This window comes from Corythoichthys intestinalis, chromosome 13, assembly GCF_030265065.1.
Source record: "Corythoichthys intestinalis isolate RoL2023-P3 chromosome 13, ASM3026506v1, whole genome shotgun sequence".
Taxonomy (NCBI): domain Eukaryota; kingdom Metazoa; phylum Chordata; class Actinopteri; order Syngnathiformes; family Syngnathidae; genus Corythoichthys; species Corythoichthys intestinalis.
Genome location: NC_080407.1, coordinates 9,045,082 through 9,068,113, shown reverse-complemented (window position 1 = coordinate 9,068,113; position 23,032 = coordinate 9,045,082). Strand labels below are relative to the sequence as shown.

The 23,032-nt window shown below is 38.9% G+C and overlaps 1 protein-coding gene and 1 long non-coding RNA gene across 4 annotated transcripts in view; one reads left to right on the top strand and one right to left on the bottom strand.

The window, feature by feature from the left end:
- The window catches only part of mkln1 (muskelin 1, intracellular mediator containing kelch motifs), a 233,566-nt gene that overhangs the window by 65,577 nt on the left and 144,957 nt on the right, over positions 1-23,032 (bottom strand). For 2 of the 3 annotated variants that reach the window (XM_057855275.1, XM_057855276.1), the window contains exon 3: positions 15,012-15,114. The gene's annotated coding sequence lies outside the window, so the exon portion shown is untranslated. The remainder of the gene's footprint in view (positions 1-15,011; positions 15,115-23,032) is intronic. The other variant, XM_057855278.1, reaches the window with a different exon arrangement.
- LOC130928586 (uncharacterized) overlaps positions 1-23,032 on the top strand; it is a 68,008-nt gene that overhangs the window by 28,114 nt on the left and 16,862 nt on the right. The window lies entirely within an intron of this gene.

Sequence of the window (23,032 nt, the reverse complement as noted above, 5' to 3'; positions counted from 1 at the left end):
TAGTTAAGAAATGTAGGTCAGCGCCTGTGATAATGTCTTGCTTGCAATGACCAGCCATCACTTAGTTATGATTCCCCAGGAAATCCTCTCACAGTTGTTTATCCCATCCGCCAACCACATCCACTTTTTATCGAGCCGCATCACAGCTAACCACAGACTTTGGTGTGCGCCACAGTACTGACGTCAGAGTATCTTTGGGAGCGGGGTTATTGACCGTTTTTAGAACTTTTGCTGTGATCCTCCCTCGCACGGAAGAGCCGACCATGACTTTCTCAAAAGAAATATGCAGTTTCCGAGTTGTGCTACTATAGCACGCGTTCATTCATTTCTGGTTATTACTTTGGCGGGGCTTTTCTAGTTACTGTTTCACTTTCACGCATCTTTGTGGCTTGCTTCTTATCTCAGGTGTTCTTATGTAAGTGTATAACATGGTAATAAAATGCTTCGGAGATTTTATATCCATTCTATCATGATCAACTGTCATGATTATTCTTGTTATCATGATGGTCAATGCAAGTGATGTGAAATTTGCAATTATATTTCACGCGGTGTTTTATGCTCCTGAATGAAATGGACCGCTTGGATGTGTGTGGAAGCGATCATTTTATGTATGGCATATCACAATACAGAATTGCTTTATACTAGAGATGGGTCCGATCGCGTCATTTTCAAAGTATCGGAATCGGCAAAAAAATATCGGCCATGCCTTTTTTAAATATATATATATATATTTTTTAATTAAATCGTTTTCTAATTGTATTTAACGTTACAAACATAATATGTTACACTCATCCAGAGTCTTTAGTTTAGGCCTAAGGTTGGGTTATCAAATTTATTCCGATAACGGCGGTAATAAATTTTTTAAAAAATGTATCACGTTAAAATATTTAACGCAATTAATGCATGCGCTGCATGACCCACTCACACATTGTCGCGCTCAATCTGTAATGGCGCCGTTTTACCTATATAGAGAGATAAAAGGCAGCGTAAAATGAGTAGAGTGAATTTTGGCAGCCTTTGGAGCCTTTTTTTAATTGGCTAAAGCCTTGTAATCCCTCTCCCTACGATTAGAAATATCGTGGTAAGCAATGTGGGGAAGAAAGGTAGTAATTGATCTTTTTCTTAACACCTTATTTCCCAACGCAGAGAAGATAATAATAATAATAATAAATTTTATTTCTAGAGCGCATTTCAAACACACAAAGACGCGTTACAAGAAACATGGAATCACAGTACGATAAAAAGGTATTAAAAGGATAAAAAAAATCAAAAGCACAATAAAAAGAAGTAAAAATATGACAGCTAGGGGTTATGGTGGGTAAGAAAGAGTGAACAGGTATATTTTCAGTCTAGATTTGAAAAGTGATAGAGTAGATATGCTGCGGAGATCAAGGGGTAGGGAGTTCCAGAGCTGGGGGGCGCAATGACTAAAAGCTCATGAACCAAAGGTGGAGAGGCAGACACGGGGGACGGAGAGGGGAAGAATAGTGGTAGAGCGAAGTGAACGGGTTGGATTGTTTAGACGGAGAAGATCGCAAAGGTAGGGAGGGGCCAGGGCATGGAGTATTTTGAAGGTGATGATGAGGATCTTGTAGTTGATTCTTTGTTTGACGGGAAGCCAGTGAAGTTGACGGAGGATGGGGGTGATGTGGTGTGTTGCGGGGGTTCGTGTGATGAGGCGTGCTGCTGAGTTCTGGAGGAGCTGCAGTTTCTGGAGGGACTTGTTAGGGAGACCGAAGAGCAGTGAGTTGCAATAATCGAGCCGGGAGGTTATTAGATTACAGACATGGGTGGAAGGGGTATGGCGGGTGAGAGAAGGGACGAGGCGACAAATGTTGCGAAAGTGGAAATAGGCTGAAGATATGTCAATTGGTAGCACTACGCACAGCCATGGTTCCACTTCCCATCATGCATTTGGGCATGGCTACAGTATCATTTACTGAAAGCTCAACAAATACACTAGATGGCAATATTTAGTCACAATATACAAAGTCACAAGTCTATCTATCCGTGGATCCCTCTCACAGAAAGAATGTTAATAATGTAAATGCCATCTTGAGGATTTATTGTCATAATAAACAAATACAGTACTTATGTACTGTATGTTGAATGTATATATTCGTTTTTTTTCTTAATGCATTGCCATAATGTATATGATCGGGAAAAATTATCGGGAATGATTGGAATTGAATCGGGAGCAAAAAAAAAAAAAAAAAGAAACAATCGGATTGGGAAATATCGGGATCGGCAGATACTCAAACTAAAACGATCGGGATCGGATCGGGAGCAAAAAAACATGATCAGAACAACCCTAGTATTTTTATATTAAAGTGCCTTTCAAGATGACATATCTGTTCTATGTGTTGGATTTTATCTGGTAAATTCCCCCCCAAAATGCGATTTATACTCCGGTGCGACTTGTTTCGTTGGGCATTTTATGGCTGGTGCGACTTATACTGAGGTGCGACTTATAGTTCGCAAAATACGGTATTTTCCTTTTTAAGCACCCCCCCCAAATCTCCCAGTCACTCAAATTAAATAAAATATTTCAACATTTGTTCGTAGCTTAGCTAACGGTACTTAGTTAATTATTATTCAAATGACGTATACAATACACTGTATTGTCGTGCAATTAAATATTTCCAAGTGAAATTATTTGTATTTGTATGATGTGATAATACATGGGGTGGCATGGCTCATTGGTTGAGTAGTTATTTTCCAACCCAGTTGCAGATTCCATCCCCTGGTGACCTCGTCTAAGTATCCCTCAGCGCGATACGGACTCCCACGTTACTCCTGATGCTGCGTCACCAGTAGGTAAATGAGGACGTATCGTGTCCAAGCGCTTTGAGTGCCTTGAAGGCGGAAAAGCGTTAAGTGTAAGTCCGTTTACCTATTACCATGGCACCCAAGGTGGCCAGATGTTCTTTTTAAAAAAAAAAAGAATTCAAATCTCATCTTTTCCTCCGGCCTGAGTCCCTCCACCTCCCACCGCCTCACTTCTTCCCTGTTCCCACGGCAACTCACGGCTGTTGGTTACATAATGCTTGCGCCGTCAGCCTCTGTGTATGTGTGTGCGTATGTGTGTGTTCTTTAAGTCAGCTCCGGGCTTGCGAAATCAAAACATGCGACTTTCAAGGTTTTATTCGCCCGCGGGCTCATGCGTTACTGATAGCATTAATGCCGACTGTGCATAAACACATCCGGCTGCGTGCGTGCGTGCGCGCGCGTTCATTCAGTAAGTGCAATTTCATTCACACTAGATGAGAGCGCTTTTTACGATTAGTCGACTAATCTAATCATTTTTTTTTTTTTTTTTTTTTTCCACTAATGTCAGGCCGAGATGACGAGGCGGGCTCAGCTGGCGGAGTTTCAGGCAAAAACTTATTTAGAAAACAGAGGTTCTTCCGCTGACATGTGGGGATGAGGAAAAGTACCAACATAAAGCGCTCCAAATGGAGGGAAAAAGTCAGGACAAACACAATCAAACGTTCAAACAAAAGGCTCTCCACAAGGAGGAAAAGTACAACCTAGGGCTGTCAAAATTATCGCGTTAACGGGCGTTAATTAATTTTAAAAATTAATCACGTTAAAATATTTGACGCAATTAACGCAGATGGCCCGCTCAGACAGATTTAAATGACAGTACAGTTATGAAACGCTCACAAACTGTTTTGGTCAGTTATTTATATAACACATACAAACACTGATTTTCATTCAGAATTGTATTCATTCAGTGATTTGCAAAATAAAAGTTAACAAAAACAGCTATAACCCCAACCTCCATCTCCTAATTTTTATTTTCCATCATTTCCTCACATACTAAATGCCAAATCTCAATTTAAGCTATATTAAAATTGAAGATAATGTAAACATTTACTCTTTGTTGTGTTTTTTTTTAAATAATAAAGATTAGGGCTGTCAAAATTATTGCGTTAACGGGCGGTAATTAATTTTTAAAATGAATCATGTTAAAATATTTGATGCAATTCATGCACAAATGCCCCGCTCAAACAGATTAAAATGACAGCACAATGAAATGTGCACCTGTTAATTGTGTTTTTTGGAGTTTTGTTCCCCTCTGCTGGCGCTTGGGTGCGACTGGTTTTATAGGCTTCAGCACCCATGAGCATTGTGTAAGTAATTATTGACATCAACAATGGCGGGCTACTAGTTTATTTTTTGATTGAAAATTTTACAAATTTTATTAAAATGAAAACATTAAGAGGGGTTTTAATATAAAATTTCTATAACTTGTACTAACATTTTTCTTTGAAGAACTTCGAGTCTTTCTATCCATGGATCGCTTTAACAGAATGTTAATAATGTTAATGCCATCTTGTTGATTTCTTGTTATAATAAACAAATACAGTCCTTATGTACCGTATGTTGAATGTATATATCCATCTTGTGCCTTATCTTTCCATTCCAACAATAATTTACAGAAAAATATGGCATATTTTATAGATGGTTTGAATTGCGATTAATTGCGATTAATTATGATTAATCAATTTTTAATCTGTAATTAACTCGATTAAAAATTTTAATCGTTTGACAGCCTTAGTACAAACATAAAACGCTCCAATTGGAGGAAAAAGCCAGGATAACTATGATCAAAAGGTAAAAAAAAAAGCACTCACAATGGAGGATAAAATCTAGACAACTACGATTACTGTGAAACAAGGCCGACGTGTCCAACATGGGTAGTAAGACAATTTGGCACAAGACAAGGGAGATGCAGACTATTTATACACAAGAGGTAATGGGGAACAGGTGAAAACAATAGGTGATTAGGTGACAAGAGGAAAGGCAAATTAACAGACACAAGGATAAAGCCTTCAAAATAAAACAGGAAATGACGTGGCACAATTCCCCCATGACGTGACAACTAATTTTGCAATGACATTTTTGTTGATGTTTATTAATTCACAAAACCATTTTGGAACACTTAAATTCTTTATTAAAGTACAAATAATCATGTAAATAACAATAATTAATCACAAATAAACAATGAGGTTAAATGCTGATAGCATTTACTAGTGCAAAAGAATGGAAAGTAAACCGATTCAGAACACTGACTTTGCCTTTCCAACATTATTCAAAACAGTTCTTTAAAAAAATTCTAGCATTATTATTATGGTATACTACTATATATAATAGCAGTATAATAATTATAATAATTATTCATTGCCAATCATATTTGTCATAAAGAGTGTCATTTGAAAGCTATTCTTAGTGTAAAATCTGTATTCTGTAGTATTTACTCTACATATTATAATATTAATTCTGAAGTATGTGGGATTAACTCCAGAAATCGGTATTTTTATGATGAACATGCCGTGCTTTTATTTTGAAATGTTCACCGGAGGTACGTTCGCTAAACCGCTAACTGAAAGCTTTACACTCCGTAAAAAAACATTCTTCGTCATTGCTTGTGGTGTCACTAATATATTTAATTTTTTTTTTTCGTTAGCAAATGCTGTTAACCAGCTGTTGAGTGTTATTGTATGACTGATTGGAACTGTACTGCATTGTTTCGCCACAGGGTGTGCTGTCGTGTATTTTATGTTCGGTGTGAAGAAGAAGTTAAAAGAGGCATTAGCCGCCTGTTCTCAACTTCTCCCTCACTGCACTTTGACTCTCATGGAGAGCACATTCGCTCATGTGTTTGAAATAAACGATAGCCGACGTGCAAAGTAGCAAGTGAGCCGTAAAAATAGCGAGCTTAGTGGCGTGAAAAACGCGGGAGAGCTAAGTGAAGCTAACGAACAGCTAAGCGGAGCTAAGCGATGCTAAACGGAGCTAAGCGAAGCTAAATGGTGCTAAATGAAGCTAAGCGACTGATACTCTGTCCGTCGTCGTGGAACAGTCCATTGTAGTGCGTGTGTGGGGGAGAGATAATATAAATGCAGTATTCAAATGGCTTTCTTTTTTGTTTTGTTATTTGTTTGTTTGGTATGCTGCCATAATTATACATGACGAATAGTTGGGGGTGCTGCTGGCTCCGGTGGCCAAGCCTTTGCTCGTTGGGGCAAGGGCAGCTGGTTGGGGGCCCCTTACTGGTTGTGGTTGATGTGGTTTTATTAATGCTGCACAATAGCTTACTAATATGGTTTAATGTCACACCAGTAGTGAACAAGTACTTAACAGGTACAAGACTTTGATTTCTGCACAAAGTGTACACCTCAATCTGAATGTCAAGTACAGTCCCTGACAAAAGTCTTGTCGCTTATCCATTTTGTAGAAACAATTGCTAATAACCTGACTTTTAATTAATCAATTGGTTTCCGAAATGGCTCATATGAAAGCTAAGACCCTCCCAAATGATGTTGAATGTACAAAAATATATTTGTTTCACTGAAAAAAGATGGCAATTCAAACAGTCTATAAAATATGCCATATTTTTCTGTAAATTATTGTTGGAATGGAAAGATAAGACACAAGACGGATATATACATTCAACATACTGTACATAAGTACTGTATTTGTTTATTATAACAATAAATCAACAAGATGGCATTAACATTATTAACATTCTGTTAAAGCAATCCATGGATAGAAAGACTTCTAGTTCTTAAAAGATAAATGTTAGTACAAGTTATAGAAATTTTATATTAAAACCCTCTTAATGTTTTCGTTTTAATAAAATTTGTAAAATTTTCAAACAAAAAATAAACTAGGAGCTCGCCGTTGTCAATAATTGATGTCAATAATTACACAATACTCATGGTGCTGAAACCCATAAAATCAGTCGCACCCAAGAGCCGGCAGAGGGCGACAAAACACCAAAAAAACCCAAGTAACCTGTGGACATGACACTGTGCTGTCATTTTAATCTGTTTGAGCGGGGCATGTGCGTTAAATGCGTCAAATATTTTAACTAGGGCTGTCAAAATTATCGCGTTAACGCGCGGTAATTAATTTTTTCAATTAATCACGTTAAAATATTGACGCAATTAACGCACATGTCCCGCTCAGACAGTATTCTGCCTTTTGGTGAGTTTTACAGCAAGGCTTTTTGTGCTGTCTAACAGCGAACTCTTGTGGTCGCTTTGCGACATGGTTTATTGTTTTCTTGCCAGTTCAATATGGCTGCACGATGTCTCGGGCTGACGCCTACGTTGTAATGTTGTGCTTATATGATCCTTGGACAAGATTTGTCCGTAAGTATGGTTGTTGTAAAGAATGTACATATTATGTTGGTAAGCGAAATGTTATATTTTTTGTATGAGACGCTTTTTGTTTATGTTTAGTGAACCTGTATAGCGTGCTAAGCTAACGTTGTTGCTAATGCAATGCTTGTGTACTTTTTTTTGGAGTTTTACGACGGTCCAAAGAGGACAATGGTTTGAGGCTATTTTATTAATAAATCAGATGAAAAAGGAAGAAGTTTGATTATTAAGGCGTCGTTCACTAGTTGTCTAGCTTTGGGAAAAGTAGACGCTTCGGAGTGAGGACAGCATAGACAGATTTAAATGACAGTAAAGTGAAATGCCCACTACAGTTCTTATGTACCGTATGTTGAATGTATATATATATATATCCATCTTGTGTCTTATCTTTCCATTCCAACAATTTATTTTACAGAATATATATATAATTTACAGAAAAATATGGTATATTTTATAGATGGTTTGAATTGCAATTAATTGCGATTAATTAATTTTTAAGCTGTAATTAACTCGATTAAAAATTTTAATCGTTTGACAGCCCTAATTTTAACGTGATTAATTAAAAAAATTAATTACCGCCCGTTCACGAGATAATTTTGACAGCCCTAATTTGAAGTAAATTTTTTGGTCAATTTTCACACTAATTTCTGTAGGCGACAAAACTTTTGTCTTGCCAAAATTTGACCTTTATGTCTTCATGAAATGATAAATCTTTTTTCAGTCAAACAAATATATTTTTGTACATTCAACATCATTTGGGAGGGTCTTAGCTTTCATATGAGCCATTTCTGAAACCAATTGAATCATTAAAAGTCAGGTTATTAGCAATTGTTTCTACAAAATGGATAAGCGACAAGACTTTTGTCAGGGACTGTATATGTTGTGCTGACATTTAACACTGCTGTTGTGAGAGCTATGAATGGGGATTAGTGTTTGATTAAATAGTGAGGTGGGTGTGTGGCGAATCAACCATACGCGCGCACACACACGCACCGTCATAGCCTCAGATCCCCCCTAATGGCATTAGGCAGGCCACAGCAGGAGAAGGCCAAGCTGCTGTTCACTTCAATTAGAGTCCAAGTCAAGGGAGAAGCGATGCCACCCTGTGTGCTTGTCGACATTCATTTCATTGTAAATTAATGAAAAAAGTGCTCGCACACCGTACTTGAGTAGAGGCATGGAGAGTACGGCTAAAATTTACTGTGATTTTTCTGCATACTCGGTGAAAAAGCTGAGTTGTATTTGCATAAATGGAAGGGAGAGCGAGTGCGTGCACCTGCAGTGACTGAGCGCCTTTCTTTCCAAGCCCTTCAGACCGCAGAGGAGGAGCCGCAATGTGCGGTAACGAAGGCCAGCAAAGGCATTACGTGAAATCTTTTACAACCTCCTTCGCTGCCCCGCTGTCGGCAGGTTCTCACATGCTCTTACGTAAATCTTTAGGACCCTCTGTTAACGACACATCATAACATTGGATTTACTTGCTGTGTAATTACAGTGAAAGACACTTAAAGTATTGAAGAGTGGGTGTATGGATGAAATTACAGTTGAGTGGAGGGAACTGTTGTTTTTACTTATGTACTGAATGTAGAAATAACAATCTTATTTTTGGCTGTCAAATTTAATTGAAAAAAATACCAAATTAAATCAGGCAAAAATTTTTTGGGGCGATATAAAAATTACAACCATCATTCCTCATACAAACATGGCTGTAAATAAAAATTTAGACTTGTCACTATAGGCGGATCTACTATTCAGGCGAAGTAGGCGATCGCCTTAGGCCCCCAACCAGTAGTGGGCTTGGGCCACTGGAGCCAGCAGCACCCCCAACTATTCGTCATGTATAATTATGTCAGCATACCAAACAAACAAATAACAAAACAAAAAAGAAAGCCATTTGAATGCTGTCAGTCACACTCCAAACTCCACTATGGCCAAGACCAAAGAGCCGTCAAACGACACCAGAGACAAAATTGTAGACCTGCACCAGGCTGGGAAGACTGAATCTGCAATAGGTAAAACGCTTGGTGTAAAGAAATCAACCGTGGGAGCAATTATTAGAAAATGGAAGACATACAAGATCACTGATGATCTCCTTCAATCTGGGGCTCCATGCAAGATCTCACCCCGTGGAGTCAAAATGATAACAAGAACAGTGAGCAAAAATCCCAGAACCACACGGGGGGACCTAGTGAATGACCTACAGAAAACTAGGACCACAGTAACAAAGGCTACTATCAGTAACACAATGCGCCGCCAGGGACTCAAATCCTGCACTGCCAGGCGTGTCCCCCTTCTGAAGCCAGCACACGTCCAGGCCCGTCTGCGGTTCGCTAGAGAGCATTTGGATGATCCAGAAGAGGACTGGGAGAATGTGTTATGGTCAGATGAAACCAAAATAGAACTTTTTGGTAGAAACACAGGTTCTTGTGTTTGGTGGAGAAAGAATACTGAATTGCATCCGAAGAACACCATACCCACTGTGAAGCATGGGGGTGGAAACATCATGCTTTGGGGCTGTTTTCTGCAAAGGGACCAGGACCACTGATCAGTGTAAAGGAAAGAATAATTGGGGCCATGTATCGAGAGATTCTGAGTGAAAATCTCCTTCCATCAGCAAGGGCATTGAAGATCAGACGTGGCTGGGTCTTTCAGTATGACAATGATCCCCAACACACAGCCAGGGCAACAAAGGAATGGCTTTGTAAGAAGCATTTCAAGGTCCTGGAGTGGCCTAGCCAGTCTCCAGATCTCAACCCCATAGAATATCTGTGGAGGGAGTTGAAAGTCCGTGTTGCCCAACGACAGCCCCAAAACTTTACTGCTCTAGAGGAGATCTGCATGGAGGAATGGGTCAAAATACCAGCAACAGTGTGTGAAAAGCTTGTGAAGAGTTACAGAAAACGTTTGGCCTCCGTTATTGCCAACAAAGGGTACATAACAAAGTATTGAGATGAACTTTTGGTATTGACCAAATACTTATTTTCCACCGTGAATTGCAATTCTTTAAAAATCAAACAATGTGATTTTCTTTTATTTTTTCCACATTCTGTCTCTCATGGTTGAGGTTTACCCATGTTGACAATTACAGGCCTCTCTAATATTTTCAAATGGGAGAACTTGCACAATTAGTGGTTGACTAAATACTTATTTGCGCCACTGTAAAATGTCACACATTGTGAACATATGACGAAAACTCTCATCAGATGAAAACTGCCATTGTCGTTAAATTTTAGTCTCCCAAGATACGTTTTTAGCCCGTTGTCGTCACGTCATCGTCATGAAAAAATTGTTCGTCGACGAAATATGTTCGTTATAGTCATCGTTGATCAAAACAACACTGGTATTTGTCGACTAAAACAAGACAAATACGAACACATTTAGAAATGACGGAAATATGACTAAGACTAAGATGTATTTCCGCCTAAAAGACTAAGACGAAAATTAAAAGGGCTGCCAAAAACAACACTGCGTCCTACTTGTCCATCATTGATTTACAGCCAGCCCGGATTACATTCGCAGCTACAAACTCTCCGAGGAGCGCGCCGCTTTCACACTGCTGAACATTTTGCAATAAATCTCCGTTTTATCGCATGCATGTTGGAACCCCAAACTCCAAAACTTTGTGGCTTGATCCTAGCAGTGATTTCTAACTACTTTTACAAGCCTGTAAATGTCTCAAATACCCCCAGTGTAAAATATAGAGCATTGTGAAAATGTCAGGTTTTATATGTGACAGGTTTACATGCAGTCTGATGGATTCTGATTCAGTTTTTTGTTAAAAATATCCATATTTGGGGTCAATATTACAAAACTTGTGTGTTTTTTTTTTTTTGTGTGTTTATCACTGCTTTGATCGGGAATCTTCCATCATGTGACCTGATCATATCTCAGACACGTGGGTAAATGTGTGTCTCGGCGTGTGTGTGAGCACGTGTGAGCATTCTCTTGGAAAAGCCTCAGGGATATAGTATTCTGCAACCAGACACCCACTCAGGTCAACTGCACATTTTACGACAATTACGAGACAAAACGTAACTTCTAAACTCTGGCACTCGTTCAAAAACAAAATAAAAAATCTTCACATACTAACTCCTACGTCAGGCCCGCAAGAGCCAAAAATACAAAGGATATCCGAGTGAGTGAATACATCACGTAGCGAGTCTTTATTTATAAAGAAGTCAATTTTTGTGCACGCTGATGTAAACGAACAGCATGTTCCTTTGTGGCGTCAAACGGCAACCTCCGACGCTGCCAAAGAATGTGCTGCCTGGCATCGGCCTGGCCTTCTGACTGCAACGCCATTTTGTAGTTTCGCTGTTACTTTATCAGGCTACTTGATTAGAGTTTAAGATATGGGGCTAATCCGCTATTGCGCTCTTCTGTGCGGCGCACGTGCGGAACCCGCCGCATGCTTTTTTTATGCCGAACAGCATTTATGTAACCAATGTAACTGCCACTCCCCCCCGCCCCGCGGGACGACCAGGCTCGCTGGGTTGTTGATAACCAAGGGCGGCCAGCAAAGAGATGCTGTCCATCTCTCAGAGGCCTCTTATGTAACCATGCTCTCTCTGTCTCTGTCGCTAGCTATACAGTCCTCGCTTGGAGGTTAGTGCACCAGACTCAAATTAGCAGGCCGTACTGGAATGCCGCGCTTCTGGAATTGAAGGTCTGAATTCACGTGCGCATCTACTTTGAATAGCGAATGATTCCCCTGCGTTGATTCTGTCAAATCGTATCCTATACAGTGCCCTCCATAATTATTGGCGCCCCTGGTTAAGATGTGTTTTTTTTAGCTTCTAATAATTTTTAAAAATTCAAATAATATGGGACCTTAATGGAAAAAAAGAGAAAAATCCAACCTTCAATACAAGTGCATTTATTCAGTGGGGAAAAATCCCACATAAAGAAATAATTATTTGACATCAAATAATGTGTGTCACAATTATTAGCACCCCTGGTGTTAATACTTTGTACAACCCCCTTTTGCCTACAAAACAAGGTCTGGGGACTGAGATGGCCATGGGAGGAGCTTGATTTTGTGTCTTGTGAACCATTTCTTGTAGATTTGGCCATATGTTTAGGGTCATTGTCTTGCTGAAAGACCCAGTGACGACCCATCTTCAGCTTTCGGGCAGAGGGCAACAGATTTTGATTTAAAATGTCCTGGTATTTCAAAGCATTCATGATGCCATGCACCCTAACAAGGTTCCCAGGGCCTTTGGAAGCGAAACAGCCCCACAGCATCACAGACCCACCCCCCATACTTCACAGTGGGTATGAGGTGCTTTTCAGCATGCGCATCTTTCGTGGCACGCCAGACCCACTAAGGCGACGTTCATACTACAGGTCTTAATGCATGAATCCGATTTTTTCGTGTTTTGCCGACTCGAGTGAGGCATTAACTTGACGGTCTGAACGTGACAAGTCGCATAGAACTGGACCATTTCAAATCCGATCTGGGTCACTTTCGTATGTGGTTCAAATCCGATCTGGGCCACATTTTGCCAGACTGTCACGGCGGTCTGTACTGTCCAGTCTCTCAAATCGGAATTCGTGCAGCAATTACGTCATCAAAAAGCGAGAGAGACGCCACGGTAGCGGTGCAGCTGTGCGTTATTAGCACCTAGCTTGCCTTGAACACGGCTTTTTAGGAAGGGTCGGACTTGACAACAGTCATAAAAAAATTAAAATGGGTTGAGGATAAGCCTGAGAATGATCGGTTTTCTGTCTGCTCCATATAAGCAATATTTCAACATTACTTACACGGCCGAGAGTGGGGCAAACTGCGTGTATGTGTGTGTGACATGCACGGACAGTGCGTGCATGCTATCGATCCATATACTTTGAATATAAACCTAAACTGGGATTATTTATGTCTGTTATTTGTGTCCTCTTTTTAAAAAGCAAAATATGATATCCCTGGAATGACGGATGACAGCCAGCATGTGTGGTCATTTGTTTTGATGCTTCTGTGCATGCGGGTCGTCTTGCTCAGCGCTTGTTGGACTGCGAATTAGTGCGCATGTGTAATACTTGAATGGTCTCAATGGACAAAGGCAGTCTGAACGGGCACGCCAAACAACAGATATGACAAAAAATCGGATTCGTGCATTAAGACCTGTAGTATGAACGTAGCCTTAGAGTGTTTGGTTCCAAAAAGCTCAATCTTGGTCTCATCTGACCAAAGCACACAGTCCCAGTTGAAGCCTGGGACCGTGTGCTTTGGTCAGATGAGACCAAGATTGAGCTTTTATCTTTTTTTTGTCTTTTATCTTCGCATCTTTCGTGGCACGCCAGACCCACTTAGTGTTTGTTGCCAAAAAGCTCAATCTTAATTCAACTGGGAACTCCAGGCTTCAACTGGGACCGTGTGCTTTTGTCAGATGAGACCAAGATTGAGCTTTATGGCAACAAACATTCTAAGTGGGTCTGGCGTGCCACGAAAGATGCACATGCTGAAAAGCACCTCATACCCACTGTGAAGTATGTGGGCGGGTCAATGAGGCTGTGGGGCTGTTTCGCTTCCAAAGGCCCTGGGAACCTTGTTAGGGTGCATGGCATCATGAATGCTTTGAAATACCAGGACATTTTAAATCAAAATCTGTTGCCCTCTGCTCGAAAGCTGAAGATGGGTCATCACTGGGTCTTTCAGCAAGACAATGACTCTAAACTAGGGCTGTCAAAATTATCGCGTTAACGGGCGGTAAATAATTTTAAAAATTAATCACGTTAAAATATTTGACGCAATTAACGCAAATGTCCCGCTCAGACAGATTTAAAATCAGTAGAGTGAAATGCCCACTTGTTAATTGTGTTTTATGGAGTTTTGCCGCCCTCTGCTGGCGCTTGGGTGCAACTGATTTTATAGGCTTCAGCACCTATGAGCATTGTGGAAGTAATTATTGACATCAACAATGGCGGGCTACTAGTTTATTTTTTGATTGAAAATTTTACAAATTTTATTAAAACGAAAACATTAAGAGGGGTTTTAATATAAAATTTCTATAACTTGTACTAACATTTATCTTTTAAGAACTACAAGTCTTTCTATCCATGAATCGCTTTAACAGAATGTTAATAATGTTAACGCCATCTTGTTGATTTATTGTTATAATAAACAAATACAGTCCTTATGTAACGTATGTTGAATGTATATATCCATCTTGTGTCTTATCTTTCCATTCCAACAATTTATTTTACAGAATATATATAATTGACAGAAAAATATGGCATATTTTATAGATGGTTTGAATTGCGATTAATTGCGATTAATTACGATTAATTAATTTTTAAGATGTAATTAACTCGATTAAAAATTTTAATCGTTTGACAGCCCTACTCTAAATATATGGCCAAATCTACACAGAAATGGTTCACCAGACACAAAATCAAGCTCCCCCCATGGCCATCTCAGTCCCCAGACCTTGTTTTGTTGGCAAAAGGGGGTTGTACAAAGTATTAACACCAGGGGTGCTAATAATTGTGACACACATTATTTGATGTCAAATAATTATTTCTTTATGTGGGATTTTTTCCCCGCTGAATAAATGCACTTGTATTGAAGGTTGGATTTTTCTCTTTTTTCCATTAAAGTCCCATATAATTTGAATTTAAAAAGAAATTATTAGACGCTAAAAAACACATCTTAACCAGGGGTGCCAATAATTATGGAGGGCACTGTATACTCTCAATAGAGGTGTATTAAAGTGCCAAAAAGGGAGGATCATGTAGCGCTCGGACGATTTGGTGTGTTTTGGCTGCGTGTCCAACTTCCGAAATTGTTTACCTGGCTCTGGAACGTAAAAAATGTGTGTGTGTGGGTGGGTAGCATGATCCTACCTGTTTTAAAAGGTGTGAGTGTGTGTTATGGCCACTCCTTCGCACCGTGAACTTTGCCTTTTTACTTGGACTTCACTTAAATGGGAGGACGGCGACGTCTGTTCTGCAACGGCACAAGTATTTACAGTGAGAATCTGCGATTAATTGACGGCGTACTTTAAACCGTTTCAAATTTCCTGCAGATGCCGGAAAAGCTAATTATTTTATACGAACGGTCTAAATAAAGCACCTCCATTCACTTCAATGTAGTGCTGCAACGATTAATCTATTAACTAGGGCTGTCAAAATTATCGCGTTAACGGGCGGTAATTAACTTTTTAAATTAATCACGTTAAAATATTTGACGCAATTAACGCACATGCCCCACTCAAACAGATTAAAATGACAGTACAGTGTCATGTGCACTTGTTACTTGTGTTTTTGGAATTTTGTCGCCCTCTGCTGGCGCTTGGGTGCGACTGATTTTATGGTTTTCAGCTCCATGAGAATTGGTGGTGCTGAACAATGGCGAGCTACTAGTTTATTTTTTGATTGAAAATTGTACAAATTTTATTAAAACGAAAGCATTGAGGGGTTTTAATACCAATTTTCTATAACTTGAACTGACATTTATCTTTTAAGAACTACAAGTCTTTCTATCCATGGATCACTTTAACAGAATGTTATTAATGTGAATGCCATCTTGTTGATTTATTGTTATAATAACCAAATACAGTACTTATGTACAGTATGTTGAATGTATATATCCGTCTTGTGTCTTATCTTTCCATTCCAACAATAATCTACTGAAAAATATGGCATATTTTATAGATGGTCTGAATTGCGATTAATTACGCATAATTAATTTTTAAGTTGTGATTAACTCCGGTGTTTTCACACACAAACCGGAACAGCGCGTGCGGCAAACACACACACGCAAAACAGATGCAGAGGGATATGATGGCAGAGCATTCAGAGGAAAATTTGTCCTTAACGAGGTGGAGATATAAACACTATTTCAGGTTGGTCGAAATTAAAGGAAAGAAGGTGTATGTAAAGTGTAATTTATGTCCCTGGGCAAAGCTTTTGTCGACATCTGTGGTAAGCAATTCAAATCTGTTTATTTTTGTTGCGCTTCAAGTATAGGATAAATCTGTTGCTGGTGAGGTGCAATAGAGACTACAAGGTTGTATAACACAACTACCTGTATGTTCTTCTTTGACATACAACAACTTCTTTTTAAAGTAACGGAAATAGTTACTTTCCCTGGTAACTAGTTACAATTACTATGGCGTAATTGAGTTACTAACTCATTTACTTTTTGGAAGAAATGGTAACTATAACTAATTACTTTTTTAAAGTAACGTGCCCAACACTGATAATAAATGAGGCTCTCAGAACAACAAGAGAACAGTTGGCTAACTTGCATTGCAAAAGTCCGCTAGCTTAAATGCTATAAAATGCTAACTTTTTTTGTTTTGTTTTACAATACTCTTAACAAATCGTTCAAACACATACACTGCCAATGGGAAAACCCATTGGCAGTGTATCAAATACTTGTTCTCCCCACTGTATGTTGCTCTTAATGGGGAGCAGTTGGATTCAGCTATGTTAAATAAGTTATGTCATATTCTCTGTTGCCACTACAGGGCAGTGTATCCACCCAAATCAATAAAACTAAATGCAAACACTTTCAAAACAAACCACGAAAAGCCACTCTAATTAAATGAATACTGGAAGCAACAAAATTTGATTCAAAGCTTTTTTCTAATCGAAATACTCGAGTTAATCGATTAATCGTTGCAGGACTATATTAGACGTCTACTAGTGATAAACTTACAGCAAGACCGATGTATCAATAATTGTTGTATCGCTATATCGTGAGATCATCGTTATCGTGAGTTTGTATCACAAATTGCATCGTATCGTGAGGTACCAAGAAGTTCCCACCCTAATAACCTGACATAACATCACTGTAAATGAACATTTGAAATCATATAAGGATGTTTCCTCGACAGTTTTTCAAGTTCCACCCACTATCACAATGGATAGGATGTCTATTGCCAACATGCCAACCGTACAGTGAGGCAAATAAGTATTTAGTCAACCACTGACTGTGCAAGTTCTCCCACTTGAAAATATTACAGAGGCCTGTAATTGCCAACATGGTTTAACCTCAACCATGAGAGACAGAATGTGGAAAAAATAAACAGAAAATTACATTGTTTGTTTATTTGCAAATCATGGTGGAAAATAAGTATTTGGTCAATACCAAAAGTTCATCTCAATACTTTGTTATGTACCATTTGTTGGCAATAACGGAGTCCAAACATTTTTCTGTAATTCTTCACAAGCTTTTCACACACTGTTGCTGGAATTTTGGCCCATTCCTCCATACAGATCTCTAGAGCAGTGATGTTTTGGGGCTGTCGTTGGACAACACGGACGTTCAACTCCCTCCACAGATCTTCTATAGTGTTGAGATCTGGAGACTGGCTAGGCCATTCCAGGACCTTGAAATGCTTCTTACGAAGCCACTCCTTTGTTGCCCTGGCTGTGTGTTTGGGATTATTGTCATGCTGAAAGACCCAGCCACGTCTCGTCTTCAATGCCCTTGCTGATGGAAGGGTATTTTAACTCAAAATCTCTCGATACATAGCCTCATTCATTCTTTCCTTTACACAGATCAGTCGTCCTGGTCCCTTTGCAGAAAAACAGCCACAAAGCATGATGTTTCCACCCCCATGCTTCACAGTGGGTATGGTGCAATTCAGTATTCTTTTTCCTCCAAACAAGAGAACCTGTGTTTCTACTAAAAAGTTCTATTTTGGTTTCATCTGACCATAACACATTCTCCCAGTCCTCTTCTGGATCATCCAAATGCTCTCTAGCGAACCGCAGACGGGCCTGGACGTGTACTTTCTTCAGCAGGGGGACACGCCTGGCAGTGCAGGTTTTGAGTCCCTGGCGGCGTATTGTGTTACTGATAGTAACCTTTGTTACTGTGGTCCCAGCTCTCTGTAGGTCATTCACTAGGTCCCCTTGTGTGGTTCTGGGATTTTTGCTCACCGTTCTTGTTATCATTTTGACGCCACGGGGTGAGGAGGGAGTTGAAAGTCCGTGTTGCCCAACGACAGCCCCAAAATATCACTGCTCTAGAGGAGATCTGCATGGAGGAATGGGCCAAAATACCAGCAACAGTGTGTGAAAAGCTTGTGAATAGTTACAGAAAACGTTTTGGTATAGACCAAATACTTATTTTCCACCGTGATTTTTAATTCTTTAAAAATCAAACAATGTGATTTTCTGTTTTTTTTTCCCCACATTCTGTCTCTCATGGTTGATGTTTACCCATGTTGACAATTACAGGCCTCCCTAATATTTTCAAGTGGGAGAACTTGCACATTTAGTGGTTGACTAAACACTTATTTGCCCCACTGCATATAAAATGACCAATGCTTAATAATGAAAAATGTGCAGATAATGTCAAGGTTCAGAGTGAACAGACGCCCATGTACTAGTGTTATTTGTGGCGAATGATGATGAATCTGAATGTGTTATGTGCTTACATTTCTTATTAGCAATTCACTTCCTGTTGTTTCACCCATATGTCACCCATTGAGTGAGGGTCATGCATCCTGTAACGGCGCCTTTAATGGCATTGCATAAGATGATGAGTCACTGTGTGGCAACCTCACACACACACTTGTACAGGATGCATACATACAATTAACTGTTTGTCTAGAAAAGCCGCAATATAGATGATTAAAATAATGGTTTATATATTTTTATCCCTCCGAGTTAATATTTGATTGATGAGCCGCTAGCTGGTTTGCGATGGCGTCGCAAGAATCTCGGCCTGGTAACTTGACTTATGAGTGTTCCACAATGACTCTCCGAGGAACTCGGATTTGTCTACATCTGCGACCCACTTACTACCTGAAAAATCCCTTAGCCTGCAAACTAGTTTTACTTCTTGTAAATGTGTCAGCTATGATTCTTACAGTAATTTCTTGTTGGCTGTGTCACAAGCTGGTCAAGTGGTGGTGATTTAGTATCAATATACATTGATATAGAAAGTTTAAAAAAAAAAAAAAAAACTGTTGTGGAAGAGAGTGGGGTGGGCCACTATGACGGACCTGCTCTTTGCCTCTGGTGTCACCATGGCGACGGGGGGTTCTTAATATAGAAGTCCTCTTATTTTGCTGCTGTTTGCCACATTCAATGGGGACTAAGTTGCTGCCACACACACACTACAATTTTGATTTGAATCCACTTTTTATGAGATACTTTATTAATCATATATAGTAGGGGTGTAACGGTACACAAAAATCTTGGTTCTGTACGTACCTCGATTTTGAGGTTACGGTTCGGTTCATTTTGGGGACAGTAAGAAAACAAAATGCAAAATATAAATGTGTTAGTTGTTTATCACACACTTTTGTGCTTTCAACAATAGGAACTTTAGCCTATACAAAGCTAGCATTCTGCTCAAAAAGTAGCGGGTATTTAAAGATAATAATCCAACAACAATTTGCCGACCCCACGCGTTGGTTAGCTTTCTTTCTGAAAGAAAGAAGAAAAAAGAAGTCCTGTGCTAAAGAGAAAAGCAATCCCAATGACAAAGATTTTAACTAGGGCTGTCAAAATTATCGCGTTAACGGGCGGTAATTAATTTTTTAAAAAATTAATCACGTTAAAATATTTCACGCAATTAACGCACATGCCCCGCTCAAACAGATTAAAATGACAGCACAGTGCAATGTCCAATTCTCACTTGTGTTTTTTGGAGTTTTGTCGCCCTCTGCTGGCGCTTGGGTGCGACTGATTTTATGGGCTTAAGCACCCATGAGCATTGTGTAATTATTGACATCAACAATGGCGGGCCACTAGTTTATTTTTTGATTTAAAATTTTACAAATTTTATTAAAACGAAAACATTAAGAGGGGTTTTAATTAGGGCTGTCAAACGATTAAAATTTTTAATCGAGTTGATTACAGCTTAAAAATTAATTAATCGTAATTAATCGCAATTAATCGCAATTCAAACCATCTCTAAAATATGCCATATTTTTCTGTAAATTATTGTTGGAATGGAAAGATAAGACACAAGACGGATATATACATTCAACATACGGTACATAAGTACTGTATTTGTTTATTGTAACAATAAATCCACAAATGGCATTATTAACATTCTTTCTGTTAAAGTGATCCACAGATAGAAAGACTTGTAGTTCTTAAAAGATAATTGTGATAGTTACAAGTTATAGTAATTTTATATTAAAACCCCTCATGTTTTCGTTTTAATAAAATTTGTAAAATTTTCAATCAAGAGTTAATATAATAATAAGAAGAATAAAAATAACAATAATAAAAATAGAGTGACCAAAGTCAAAGTTTTACGTGTATTTTGCATAGCTATTTTGATATGGAATGCCAGTTCATTTTGCATTGTTGTTTAACTGTGTGTCAGAATAGGGCCTCATTACTATAGACTGAAGTGCTTTTCTTTTTGTGAACATTATTTTTTTGGGAGAGATAGGAATATTATTTTTGTTGTGCTTTCACTAAACGATACTTATGTTTGTTGTGAAGGAGTATGCCAATAAACGTCGCGGTCCAACGAACGCCTGTGTCCACTCGTACATATCTTACCCAAAATACAACAAGAGACACATAATTGCCCCTAAAAGAAAGAAAACTTACCAAAATATGTGTGGAGCACAAATAGCAATTTGCATTGCATTGTGAATACAGCATAAAGGTCTCACAACTACTAATTCTCCCACATTTAGAAGAAATAACATGAGTATGGAACGGCGCTGCCCCCAAGCGGCCGGTGGCATTCTCTTCACTCTTAATGTCCATAAACGGCCTCATTGTAATCTGTTTGAGGCAATGTGCAAGCGGGTCATTTAGTGCATACGTTAATTACGTCAAATATTTTAACGTGATTAATTAAAAAAATTAATTAACGCCCGTTAACGCGATAATTTTGACGGCCCTAGTTTTAATATAAAATTTCTATAAATTGTACTAACATTTATCTTTTAAGAACTACAAGTCTTTCTATCCATGGATCGCTTTAACAGAATGTTAATGTTAATGCCATCTTGTTGATTTATTGTTATAATAAATAAATACAGTACTTATGTGCCGTATGTTGAATGTATATATATCCATCTTGTGTCTTATCTTTCCATTCCAACAATAATTTACAGAAAAATATGGCATATTTTAGAGATGGTTTGAATTGTGATTAATTATGATTTTTAAGCTGTGATTAACTCGATTAAAGATTTTGACAGCCCTCTATTATATAAGCTGCACACAGACTACGTTTCTTTGTGTCAAAGTGTCTTTTTGTCAGTGTTGTCCCATGAAAAGATATACTCAAATATCTGCAGAAATGCCAGGGGTGTACTCACTTTTGTGATACACTGTACGAACTATTCTTGCTGAGTGTGTAAAATCATAAAAAAAAGTGCTGCATTTGTTGGTTTGGTAGAACTACAGTGAATTAATTGTTTTATGTCTCAGGTCGTCATTGTAAATTTGAAGCTGTTGAAGCAGATTTTTAAAATCGCCTTTCAAATTCTACGTGCTTCATTAAAAAATAAGTGTATCGGCCTCAAATATTGGCTTTGGATATCGGCCATCAGCTGAAAATGATTTTAGATATCAGCATTTGAAAATCCCGTATCAGTCAACCTCTAATCAAATACTGTATATTTTAATGTTATAGTGTTGGACGACATGAAAATAACACAATATTTCATATCACGATAAACAATATGCCACAATTTAGTATACATTTAATGTGTTGATAGTTTGTTTGATGAAAAGATATTCTGTGTTTATAGTAGCAGCTATGTGTAAGCGTGTTCACCAACTCTTGTTGTTTTTCTTTTAAAAAATTCTTAACATTTGTGCACCGTATGTTTATGTTGTGTGGTTATTTATCACGCCCTCATCTAGTGTATGTTCGTAGAGGTACAGTGGGGCAAATAAGTATTTAGTCAACCACTAATTGTGCAAGTTCTCCTACTTGAAAAGATTAGAGTGGCCTTTAATTGTCAACCTGGATAAACCTCAACCATGAGAGACAGAATGTGGAAAAAAAAACAGAAAATCACATTGTTAGATTTTTAAAGAATTTATTTCCAAATTAGAGTGGAAAATAAGTATTTGGTCACCTACAAACAAGCAAGATTTCTGGCTGTCAAAGAGGTCTAACTTCCCTAACAAGGTCTAACGAGGCTCCACTCGTTACCTGTATTAATGGCACCTGTTTTAACTCATTATTGGCATAAAAGACACCTGTCCACAACCTCAGTCAATCACACTCCAAACTCCACTATGGCCAAGACCAAAGAGCTGTCGAAGGACACCAGAGACAAAATTATAGACCTGCACCAGGCTGGGAAGACTGAATCTGCAAACACTTGGTGTAAAGAAATCAACTGTATGAGCAATTATTAAAAATGGAAGACATACAAGACCACTGATAATCTCCCTCGATCTGGGGCTCCAAGATCTCACCCTGTGGCGTCAAAATGATAACAAGAACGGTGAGCAAAAATCCCACAACCACATGGGGGGACCTAGTGAATGACCTACAGAGAGCTGGGACCACAGTAACAAAGGCTACTATCAGTAACACAATTCGCCGCCAGGGACTCAAATCCTGCACTGCCAGACGTGTCCCCCTGCTGAAGAAAGTACACGTCCAGGCCCATCTGCGGTTCGATAGAGAGCATTTGGATGATCCAGAAGAGGACCGGGAGAATGTGTTATGGTCAGATGAAACCAAAATAGAACGTTTTGGGAGAAACACAAGTTCTCGTGTTTGGAGGAGGGAGAATACTGAATTGTATCCGAAGAACACCATACCCAATGTGAAGCATGCGGGTGGAGACATCATGATTTGGGGCTGTTTTTCTGCAAAGGGACCAGGATGACTGATCTGTGTAAAGGAAAGAATGAATGGGGCCATGTATCGAGAGATTTTGAGTGAAAATCTCCTTCCATCAGCAAGA